Raw genomic sequence first — 13,189 nt, 5'->3', positions numbered from 1 at the left:
ATGTGCATTGCATTCATTGCATAGGATGACAATATTCTTCATCCATTAGCTTGATACATACCCCCAGTGTGAGGTTGTGCATTGTATCCCACACAGTGTGCCGAGTGCTTGTGTATACTAGTTTGTTGTATGGAGTGTGGCAGGCACTGTCAGACAGTTGTGGGCTGAGCACTGATATGTGGTATTGAACATGTGTATCCCCTGATAGACAGACAGATGCTATATATGGCAGTTAAGTGATATCAGTACATTAGAATATTAAGTGTGCCACATGACTTGCTCACATATTTTTCTTTTGTATTAGGTACACGGTTAATGCTCATCTGTGTTGTCATACATTTGTGTGTTGTATGTATGTGTAATGTGTGTGTAATGATGCCTGTACCATGGCCGCAATCACATGTGTGTTACAGGGTATGTGTGTGTGTACCTGGCAGCATGTATACTCTGTGACAGCAGTATGCTGGCTATAGTAACAACTGTGCACATATGTCAGGCAGGGGTATGGCATCAAAGACTAGGGTGGAATACCATTGAAACTGCAAATGTGTATTGCATTCATTGCATAGGATGACAATATTCTTCATCCATTAGCTTGATACATACCCCCAGTGTGAGGTTGTGCATTGTATTCCACACAGTGTGCTGAGTGCTTGTGTATATTAGTTTGTTGTATGGAGTGTGGCAGGCACTGTCAGACAGTTGTGGGCTGAGCACTGATATGTGGTATTGAACATGTGTATCCCCTGATAGACAGACAGATGCTATATATGGCAGTTAAGTGATATCAGTACATTAGAATATTAAGTGTGAAACATGACTTGCTCACATATTTTTCTTTTCCTTCCAGGGTGATGCTGCATCAGTGAAACCCACCTTATACAGCAGCAGAGGATCATGAGATCCACCAGAGCCTGGTGCAGAATTACTGTGTGCTGTTTTCCAAGACCAGCCAGAACCAGCATGAGAGGGCTGCACGGTGGCAAGATCTTGTCCGTCAGGTAAATGACATAGGCATGCATAACCGGACATATGAGCAGGTACGCCATTACTGCAGTGATTTAATTAGACATGTCCGGCAGCATGCGTCTGATATCCACAGACAACAGCTTGCCACAGGTGGTGGGGTACCTATCCACCCCCCCACCAGTGTGGAGGAGCACCTCCTAAGTGTTGTGGCTCCAGGCCAACAACAGAAACATCCACAAACATGTGTCATCATGGAGGTCGGAGCCACCCAGCATGTTGAAATGGAGCGTGCAGGTAACATGCCATATCTGTAGTTGACTGTTCTCTGTACTGGTAGTTTATGCGTGTGTGAGATGGTTTACTATCATAAATTTGAAAATCAGAAACAAAACATGTCTGCATTTTCGAATTTATACATTGGAAATGAACATTTCCGAATTTTGCTAAAGTTGAAAACAGCTGTCTATTGTCAAAAATGTCGCTCGTGACATTTTCGGCAATACACAGCACTCTCACCCATCCCTTAACTACCTACCTAACCAGCCTAAACACACAGTTATGCAGGGCAAGCCCCCTGCACCATATGTGGGCTGCGCCCCCCACACCCCCCCAACTTAATATTCCAACTCCAAGATCTCACTACAGTGAGGAAAGGGATGTATTTCCCTAACCGCACTGTACAGTGATCCCCTCACATGAGCGAACGTTAGAATTGCGAATGCACAGTCCATTCACAATGGTAACATTCGCTCACATCACCTGCCAAAATATGAAGTATTCGAACATCTGTTGTTTAAATACTTCATAGCCGTGCAAGTGCACGTCGGCATTGTGATAGTAAACCGTGTGAGATGTGTACTGTTTGTGTAGCTGTTAACCTGCCTATTCTTCTGCAAGATTGATATTCTGAGCATAATCTGTACACCTGTGAAAGCCACCTATTGTACTACTGTACTTTATCATACTCACAGTATCAATGGCACAGTTGTGGCCACTGGCAATCACTCTCATATTTTTGCAGGTCCCTCTGGAGTGACAGCAAGGCAGCCAATCCATGCTGGTGAGTGTGTAATAACAATACTATTGCTAATGACATGTGCATGTCATATGGAGGTGTAGTCTGTGCACATGTAACACACCTACGCATAATGCATGCTGTGCATGTTTGCTGTGAGACTATGCATATCCCATTATTCTCAATAGCTGCCTCACTCACATGCAATACACAGAGCATGACACACATGTGTAGCAACACAGTACTGGACATTGTATAGGCATACCTGATACACATGTACACAACACACACATGTTTGGCATACACACTACACCTTAGCCTGCTACACATGTCCAATTATGACACCTGCTGTATGGCCACCCTTCAGTATCCCACCTATTATCTATGCAGCACACATAATATACCTGAGGGGTAGAGGCCTATCATGTATTTGTGCAACAGACTTGAACAAATAATACATTCATGTTAGGCAATGCTCACTATTGGCCACCTTACAAACCCATGTAATAAGTGGCTGTGTAATTGTGGATGTAGTCATGCTATTGCACGTCAGGTACTGCATGCTAGCTGCCTGTCTGGCACACATTATTATTGTTGACTGACCACAAGAAGCATGTTGATCATGGCTCACATTACTACACCACATCCAGTTCCGCCGACCAAAAAAGTACACATAGCAGTCATTGCGTAGCACCATCATGTGTTTTGTGTGTATGTGTGTGTGTGTGTCTATGTGTGTCTGTGTGTGTATGTGTGCAAATATATGCACCCACAGCTTGTAACACTTGCACAACATTGTTATGTCCTTGTACACATTGTGTCCCAGGGTGGAGACAATCACTGAACAACTACACACAAGCATCAAGTACATGTATACTGTTATTAACAAGGGCTGTCTACACTTGCACCACATGTTCCTGTGCAACACATAATCTGCATGCTGACACGTGTGCAGTGATGTTTTTCCTTGTGATACTGTCACCCACCCTAAAACAGTATTGTGTATGTGTTGGATTGCAGGTGTGTCTGTGTTTGTGTCTGCTGTACTGAGGAGTGTGCCTGTGTGCTTGTGTGCCTGTGTGCTTGTGCGCCTGTGAGCATGTGTGCCTGTGTGCATGTGTGCATGTGGGCATGTGCACATGTGTGCCTGTGCGCCTGTGTGCTAATATCATGTACACATTTGTAAACTGTGCTTCCTATCTTCCTCTCACAGGTTCTGATGTTGCTCTGGTGGAGTGCAGCAGGAAACCTGAAGCCACTGCTGGGGATAGTGATTATGATGATACATGTGTAATGGCACAGGGAGGTGTGACAGGGTCTGTCGTTGGTCAGCCAACTGACACTACACAGCAGTCCTCCCCCATCAATGCGCACAGTCATCCTGCCTATACATCCATTGTCACCAATGTGCTTAGCTGAGGGACAGCATACAGTGGGCATTGACCAGGGTAGTGTGGTATCATTGGCACATGCATCCCCTCACAGCAGCCATGGCCAGATTCCTGACATGGTAGCACACAGGCAGATGTCCAGGGGTTCTCGTGGGACCATCCGTGGTCATACTGCCCCTGTCAGACATGCCCACAGAGGTCTTTCAACCTCAGCTATGTTCCGGGCTGTAATGCAGGCACAGGCACGTATGGAATGGTACACCAGACAGGGTCTGAGGGAGCTTAGAGCACATCGCACGGCTATGAATGACACTATGCGTGACGTTGCGTCTGTCATCCGTAACATCAGCAAGGTCATTGATAGATGTTGGGGGGACACATTAGATCTCTTCCACAACTACATGTCCAGGAGCCAGGACAGTGCAGAATGGTTGAGGCGTCGATGTGGACGTATGCCAGCAACATTATCAGCTGGCAGTCGTCGCAGATGATAACAAACCCGCAGCCGCTCCCATAGTGCCAGTACCAGCCCCAGCAATGCTGGGTCTGTGCTGTCATTAGACCGTCCGATAAGACCACATGCACGTGGCTCTGGACAGTCCCAGCAGGGACATGTGTCCAGTCAACAACCCACTGCTTCTGATGACAGTACCCAGTCTGGCTTAGTATCTGATACTGTCCGCAGCACCCCTGCCAGGCACAGGTACCGTGTCCATGGCCAGACACAGTGATCTGTATGACCTGGCAGGTACAGTCTGTGGCTGTCCACAAACACCCATATATGGCAGCCACGTGGTGGAACTGTGTGCATGCATACACACACACATAATGCTAACACCTAGGGCTAACACATACACACACACATTGCAGCAACATTGCCCCATGTTGTACTGTTGTCCCTCACTAACACACACACACACACACACACACACACACACACACACACACACACACACACACACACACATGCGCACACACATACACACACACACACACACACACACACACACACACACACATACATGTCATTTGGATGTGTCAATGGCAGACTCTGGCAAACCAAGTACACACCCTGTGCATATGATGAAACTGTGCCACCTCCTGCCATCTGTAACATTGATGCAGGAACAGGGTAGCATGGTGCTGATGCACAGGGTGACTACATAGCACTGTAGTAATATTATCATGTTGTTAACAGTACAGTGTAATGATATTGTTGTGGGTATATTCGAGCATGCATGATGCATTACCTATGTTTGTCATTGCAGTTTTGTATACACCGGTGTTAATTCCCAAAGTGTACTGTCTGCACATGTGCCACTTGGCTGTTGTGTGTACCTGTGCCTGCATGTGTTGGGTTGTGGGCAGTACATGTGTGATGTTTGCAGCACTGAATTGCAGATGTACATTTGTAAACATGGTTAGCATGCAACATGACATGGTTTGACAGTATGCTGTGGGTGATACGGTTTCCAAATGTCAATGGTCTGCATTCTGGTAGTATACACAGCTTACATAGCCTGACATTCAGTGGTCATGACATGGTGTCTCCTCAACTGATACACAAATGTAGGAACCTGATGTCAGTGATATCCCTGCAGTACTACACTATATTCTTACTGAGCCACACACATCCCTGGGAACAATACTCTTTGGCATATAGCAGTCTCACATACATGCCAACACACTACAGATATGTACATCCATGACTGCAAATACATACAGTGGCCTACAATGCATTCTACACATGACACACCTAACCACCACAAGGGTATCATACAGACAGATACCTGCTTTCCAAGCCATGCTGTATTGCTGTAACGCAACTGTGGCATTGGCATCGGCATGTAGTTAACATAGTATTCCAACAGTACCATGTAGGTGGTAGCACCCATCATGTAGAACGGGTAATGGTGTGTACATGTGGACAAGTGCTATCTTGTCTTTCTTGTGATATTCACATTTACAAAGGTATTCTGCAGTCTCTTGGTGTATCACCTAAGCAAGAAGGTGTCTGTATGCATATCGGCAACAGTTGCCATACACCTACACTGGGTGCCCATCACTCACAGACTTTCCTGTGTTTTAACATGTCTGACATATACTTCAGACATGAACCCTCACCCACATTAATCTATCAAAGCTTTCATGGGTGTGTGTCACATAGTTGGCCTAGGACACAGATCACTGCAGTAGCCTGCATTGTCACCAAAATACATGTATGGCCTAAGGTCTGGTAAGCTGCGGCACATGCTGGCAAAGGTAACAACTGTATTCATATGGGGCAGGCTTCACACATAGGAACCATTAAAGGTCACAGGTACATAATCTGTATGTGGCACACACATACCTGATGTGTGCATTGAAATTACTGTTATAATAATATGTCATACAATAATAAAAGCAAAACACACAACACATTGACAAACTGTGTGACAAACATACTCCAGACATGAACCCTCACCCACATTAATCTATCAAAGCTTTCATGGGTGTGTGTCACATAGTTGGCCTAGGACACTGATCACTGCAGTAGCCTGCATTGTCACCAACATACATGTATGGCCTAAGGTCTGGTAAGCTGCAGCACATGCTGGCAAAGGTAACAACTGTATTCATATGGGGCAGGCTTCACACATTGAAATTACTGTTATAATAATATGTCATACAATAATAAAAGCAAAACACACAACACATTGACAAACTGTGTGGCAAACACGCACATGGCATTTGTACAATTCAAACCCCTACCTAACTATGTTATGATACTTGAGAGAGACGCATTAGCACAGCAAGCTATTCGCATTACTGGATGATTTTCCTTCTCCTGCTGTATTTATAGGGTGCTGACATCATCAGTCTTTCCAAAGTGGAATGTACATCTTTTAGTGTGTTATCCCAGCCTTCAAAAAGGCCATTCCTTTCACAGAGAATTGCATACATACACACCCCCCTGCTCCCCCATGATACTTGAGAGAGACACATTAGCACAGCGCTCTATTCGCATTACTGGATGATTTCCCTTCTCCTGCTGTATTTATAGGGTGCTGACATCATCAGTCTTTCCAAAGAAGAATGTACATCTTTAACTATCCCTCAGTATGGGGGTTAACAATATCTGTGCATTAACAGATGCCTAGTTCAGGGTCACATATGCACACTGGCACTGCCATGTTATGTTTTATAGCATGCTTTGTGACCACAGGACTTGTAACACACAACACAAGTAGGGGGTGTTTCCATATACATCACAGATACACACACCTCTGGGTTGGTACCACTGCACTAAGCATGACAGGCCATACATATACAACTACCATTGTGCAAAACTGCCTTTTGGTTTGGTGTGTAGTTCAGACCACCCCTCCGTACCCAGTAACCACACTTGGCTTTCCTTGGAACAGTGTAGGATATGCAGGTCTTCACACACACCATTATAGTGGTTGACTTCAGGTACACAAATATTGACTGGGGATACTACTCAGGCCCTCAAAAACATCACCCTACAGCCACTACAATGTGTGAATCCATGTGCTATGGCACAACCATCACCACACCCACAAGGGGGAATACATATTGGTACTGGTCATCACCAACATGGGGACTCTATGTTCCACACCAGAGGTAGAACCGTCATTGTTAAGATCAGACCATAAACAACTTTCCCTGGACATCCATATCCCGTCCCCACCCCCAGCCAAGGAAATCACTGTAAAGATTTTCTCAAAAGCAGACTTTGCACTTGTGAAGACTGGGGTGGAGTACTTCAAAGGCCCCATGCTGGAGGATAATACAGCCCAATCTGCAGAATCCTTTACAAACGCATTGTATGAGCACCTGCAGGTATGCATTGATCATGCTATCCCATATAAAACCATGACTCCTCCAAAACAGGAGACCTGTCTGGTTGACCCCAGTCATAAATAAGCTGTACAACAGAAGGAGGAAGCTACTACATAACAGAGCAATATCCCACAGACCCACATAGATCATAACCTCTCCTTTGCTAATCACATTGACAGAGTCATTGCAAAGACCTTTATATAGCCCTCCTTATCACATGGGTGTTTGCATGTAGATCATGGGAGGTCATTGTGGCCCTCTACTAGTCACTCATCAGGCCCATGTTTGACTAAAATGCCCCTTTTGGGGTGTACCTTACCCAACACCTGCAGCAACTACAGTGAACATAACAGTACCTCCCCAAGAGGATCATGGGCTACACACAGATGTCCTATGCAGCTCAACTAAAGGATCTCCAGCTCTACTCAGTTGCTTAACGCCTACTCAGAGGTGATCTATGCCTGACATACGCAGCCATTTCAAACCCAGAAGTAATGGACATGCTCCACCTCATAACATCCAAGACCCTTAGAGCTACACACTCCAGGGACTTAAACCTCAGCACAAAAATAAATAGAACATGCTGCATGGACATATTCATTACCCAGAGGCTCCCCACACTGTGGAACTGAATCTTAATTAAAGTTAGACATAGCCCCTCGCCAACCCTCTTCCAGCAAAATACAGCCGCATGGATGGGAAATTGCAATTTGACCCCTGGGATCTCCACTGTGTCCCTGATTGACAGAGGCACAGCAAACTAGCCTTAAAGGGTGCCTTCTGTGACCTACTTTACAGTGGCACAGTAGGCTACTCTACTGGGAAGGTGGATGCCAAATACACTCTGCCTAGGCTTATGAATTCCCTAGGGCAGACAGCCTAGTATTGACCTCTGCACCTATGTTTATGTTCGGGATGCACAATATTTGCTGCTGCTACTGTTTGCAGGTCTTTATTGCTGTAGCTTTCCCAGTTTCTATGAACAACTTGTGTATCTGTGTAACATGTTTGATTATGACTGGGTTCCAGTATATTAATATATGTGTCTGTTGTCATTTAACTGTGTGCACAGGGCAGATTGCTGGATCGTGGGGAGGTTCCTGGCTTAACACATACAACTGCCAGATATGTGTGACTGACTGCTATACTCAGACATGGCCTAAGTGTGTGAGCATGCCCAGTTCAGGCTTTCCATGGTTTGTTGCCTGACATATGTCTCATTTATCCAAGTGTGTGAGCATGCCCAGTCTGATCTTTCCATATGTTGTGATCTGGAGTCCACTACATTTCTGGTTGTGTGTGAACATGACCAATATTGACATTTATACTGTGTGTGTTGGAAGTCATGTTGTGTTCTTACTGCCAGACTCCTTTGTGTCATAACTCAACAGGGATTATGCTGTGCCTGCAGGGTTTCCATGGGATAGTTTGCAAAGACTTGGCAACAGTCTCTCATACTGGCTGAATACTGCAATACTGTCATGGTGTAGTGGTTCAGTACTTTCACTATGGTGCACAGTATCATGGATTTGAGTCCCATCACTGCTTTAAATGTTCATACTGAGCAGACCAGACTGGTTAAGGGCCAGATGGGCAACTATGAGCATGTTGCATTTTGTTCAGCTATGGCCTACTTAAACCAGGCTTGTCCGACATTGCTGTGTATTCACCAACTTGGGTGGACATTGCCAAACATTACTCCACATTGACCACAGTTGTACTAGTTGGTGTGTGTGATTCTGTTCATAGGTTCATACTAGGCTATCTGCCCTAGGGCATTTATAATCCTAGCCAGAGTGTGTTTGGCTTTCAACACACATTTTAAGTGGAGTTTGCCATGACATTTTTCAAGGTTAGTATACTGTGCCTCTGTCTAACGGTGACATAAAAGTGATTCCCAGGGTAAACCTACAATCTCCCATCCATTCATCAAGATTCCTCTTGAAGAGAGTCAATGAGGGACTCTGGCTAACCTGGAGTGGGGGTTTACTCAAGAGTGGGGGGAGCCTCTGGGTTATGAATCTGTCACTCCGGCATGTCCTATTTATTTCAGTCCTGAGGTTCAGGTCTCTTGAGCACGTAGCTTGATGGGATTCTGAGTTTCCGAGGTGCAGCATGTCCATTGATTCCAGGTTGGACATGGCTTTATACATCAGACACAGATTGACTCTGGGCAGGCGGTATGCCACTGAGTGGAGCTGCAGTTTCTTTAACTGGGCAGCAAATGGCATGTGTTTGAGCCTTTTGATCCTCCTGGTGAGGTACTTTTGTGGTCTTTCCAGCTGCTGCAGGTGTCTGATAATTATTTGTTATAATTTTTTGAATCCCCTTGTTGTCAAGCACCAATGTGATAAGCATGCTTCACTTTCCTGATTTGGTTTCTGGGTTGATATAGGTTTCTGAACCCTTTGATCATACTTCTGAATAACTGAGACTGGATGGGTTCCCTGTTGTTTTGAGGTCGTAGATGAAATACAGTATGCTGTGGAGGAGCTTCCTATCATTGCATCTAGCAAGAAAATCAATTTCAAAATCTTTAAGATTCTTTAGGAAATCTTTCAGCTCTTTGGAAATGCGGGCTATCCTCATTCTCTAGGATTTTATCACATTCCCTAGGATTTTATCACACATTTTGTTTTGTAATTTCTGCGTGCATGCTGAATGTATGCAATAGGAGGTTAACTCTGATGGGTTACTGAAGCAGGTTGTTACAGAGACAACCATCAACAATAGTTTTCTTTACTGTTGTATCAAGAAAATCAATCTTGTTTTTCTTTGCTGTGGTTCATGGGAAATTTTAATGTTTCAAGATCTGAATAAAGTTGTAAAATTCTTTAAGTTTCACCTCATCAGGTTACCAAATGATAATTATATAATTAATAAATTGGTAATAGCCAGCAATATATTGTTGTAAATCAGGCCTGTGCATGTTTTTTTTCTTCCCATTTGGCTAGTGATAAATTTACTAGGCTGTGGACCATTGCTACTTCCATGGCTAGCCCTGTAGTCTGTTTGTAGTACTGGTTGTTAAATTTAAAGTTGATGTCCAGAAATAGTTGTAGCAGTTTTGTTTTTCCCTCCATAAATGCCTTTAGCACACCCTTGATGAAATATGAGTGGGGCAGCACCATAAAGTGCCTCTACATCAATGGTAACTAGCCAGGTGTTTTGATCTGTTTTGATGCTCTTACTTTTATGCTAAAAGTCAAGCGCTTCAAGAACAAAGGACTTGGCATTAGCTGCCAGGGGCGTTATGAGAAGTAACAAGTAGATGGAGATGGGTTCCATGACAGAGCCACTGCTTACAACCACTGGTCTGTAAACTGGATCCTCAAGGCATCTGTGTGGCTATATTATAAATAAAGACTTTTTGTTCCCGCAAAGTGAATTATTGTGCTTTATCCAAATGTATATTACCACAGGGGGATGTAGTCTCAGCAGAGAAGGTAAGGCCTTGTTTTGCTTGGTATAACGAATATTAATACACATGGACATCCACATAGATAGAGGAACTTTAGAGACTTTGTAACCAAATTTGCTAGCTTAAAAAAACAAGCAATTTATTATCTTGTCTAACTGACCTTTTCCATCCCAACATAAAATTTTAACTGCCTATGCACATCCATGAAAAATTATGTTGTGATGCCCATGCACTGGCCCAGTAATCAAGGAGCTTCACTTCTCATCACTAGCACCAGTGAGGAGTGTGCACATTGGGAGGATAACAAGTGCACACACAGTAAAGTACAATTTCCATTAAGAGCACACAGAGATCACAATCAGTCTGGGGCTGGCTTCTCCCATTCTCTAAAGATCCCCAATTAGACTCCCCACTGGCACAGCTATAGGGTCCAGATCTCAGCCTATTGGTCAAGTTAAAACCTCCAGCACCCTCTCTGTCCAACCAGTGCTTCATGTCCCTGCACAAGTAGCTGACACACACTTTAAGATTTGATTTAGATACAAACACACAGACACTCCTGGGGAAGGCTGGCTCAGGTTCCCCAGCTATGCCCCCTTTCTGCCCACACTATAAGGTAGTACCAACTGCCACCAACCACTAACATCAGCTACTAAAAGGCCCTTTCCAAAAGGTGACCAGTTTCGCTATGTAATGCTACTGTTATCCAAATAGTGTGACTGAGCAGCTAGACTATTGGAGTGGCTTGGACAGTATCACCAAATGCATGCAAGTACTCTCTAAGAGCTTAAATTATCTCTACACAAAACAGCCACAGTTGAAAGGTTTAAAAATATTTAATAATAAATAATAAAAGCACAAGACAAATCTCATCAATTCAACACAGTGCTAATCACAGAAATTACATGAACTTTAAAACAATATTGTAGGATAGTCTGACATAAATATAGAAAACAGATAGACTAATCTGGCTAAATTCCTTTCTAACTCTAAGAGAAACTATATCCTAAATAACTTTACTTGCAAGGCAAAGTGCTGGTGAGTTGTTGTCATCTTCAGACAAAATCCGAAAATGTTCAATCTTTCTGTCTGAGAAAGTCTTAAATTAATGATACCCAGTACTGCTGAGTCATTTCACATTACAACATTTTATCACTTCTCATTTAGTTCCTAGGCTAACAGAAACTCAAAATTTACATTTCTTTGTAAGCTGCATCTGACCAGGAAGCCACAGCAATAAAAGACACTTTTACATGTAAAATCTAGCAATTATCTCTGTCTTAAAACAATAGAAAGAATTTGCTGGTCTTCTGTCTCCGAGCTTGAAATCAAACACAGTGGAAATTCTTTACTTAACAGCTTTCTTCCAGCAGGTGTACTGTGGTTACATTTTTGAATTTCAGTATATAACACAGTTTTCTTACATTTAGTTTTCTTACATTTGTAAAAACAAGCCTGTGAATTAAATTAATATTTACAATTGCATAGAATTATCTACAAAATTCTATCTAGCTAGACTGGCAGCCTTCACAGATGTCTACACCCCTGTACTGAAATCTCTAGGAAAATGCAGATAAACTGATTGGTCAATCCATATTTTATTCAGTGACTACTTTGGACACAAAGGTTGAATTTGTCTGCATGGCCATTCTCTCCTTGTGAAAAACTGATAAGTAGGCACAACACAAAATGAAATCTTAAAGATTTTCTTGTTGAAATTACAGCAGCTAGAAAGATAGTTTTCCAAGCATTTTGCTTAAGTTAGCCATATTAGCTAGTTCAAACCAAAGTAGTGTTTACTTTTCCAACATGAAATGTAAACCCTAAGGGGAAACTGGGTTTTTAAAAAGAAGTCTAACCTGGAAAATGCCATTAAGGGGTACCTTGCAACCTTTCAGAGAAGCAAGAAGGAACTGTGAAATCCCTAATGGAAAATAGAAAGGGCTGAAAGTCAGCCTTGATAGAGAAGTAACTAAAGCCCATGTTAACATTTGGGGCAAGTAATCTAAGATGGCTGGTGCAAAAACTGAAAATTAATAATTTCACTTGAAAGTGGTCCAAATAGCATGCAGGGCTATTTGCATTTATATGTTGTTCTCATATTTTTTTTGTCTGGGCAGTCGTATGGGTTTGTACAATCCTTGGTAAGTATGCTGAATCTGTGGATATTAGTAGAAGAGGAGTGGCCATGAAATTCAGTAGAGAGACTAAAAGTCCAGGTGTGGCTTGCTGGATTTTTTTGAGGAGGTGGCTTTGGTTGATTGTGCTCCTACAGCAGGTGAAGACAGAAGACCAAATCACATTTATGAAAGTCAAAATGGTCCTCTCAGAATTACTCCAGACTTGCTCAGCTTGTCTTTCTGAATAAACTCAGGCATAAGTGGAAAAGGATGGATTCATGGAGGATTCCTAGAGTCTATTTCTGGACTCAAAAATGTTTGTATCACTTCCGCAGAAGAACCTGAATGAGTGGATAATGTTGACTTTGTTGTTGGTTGCGGATGCACACAGGTCACATAAAGGCACTTCCATTGTCAGAAGTTTCCACAC

Source organism: Protopterus annectens, chromosome 3.part0, assembly GCF_019279795.1.
Source record: "Protopterus annectens isolate FY-2018-M chromosome 3.part0, PAN1.0, whole genome shotgun sequence".
In the NCBI taxonomy this organism is placed as follows: Eukaryota; Metazoa; Chordata; order Ceratodontiformes; family Protopteridae; genus Protopterus; species Protopterus annectens.
This window is presented reverse-complemented; position numbering follows the sequence as displayed.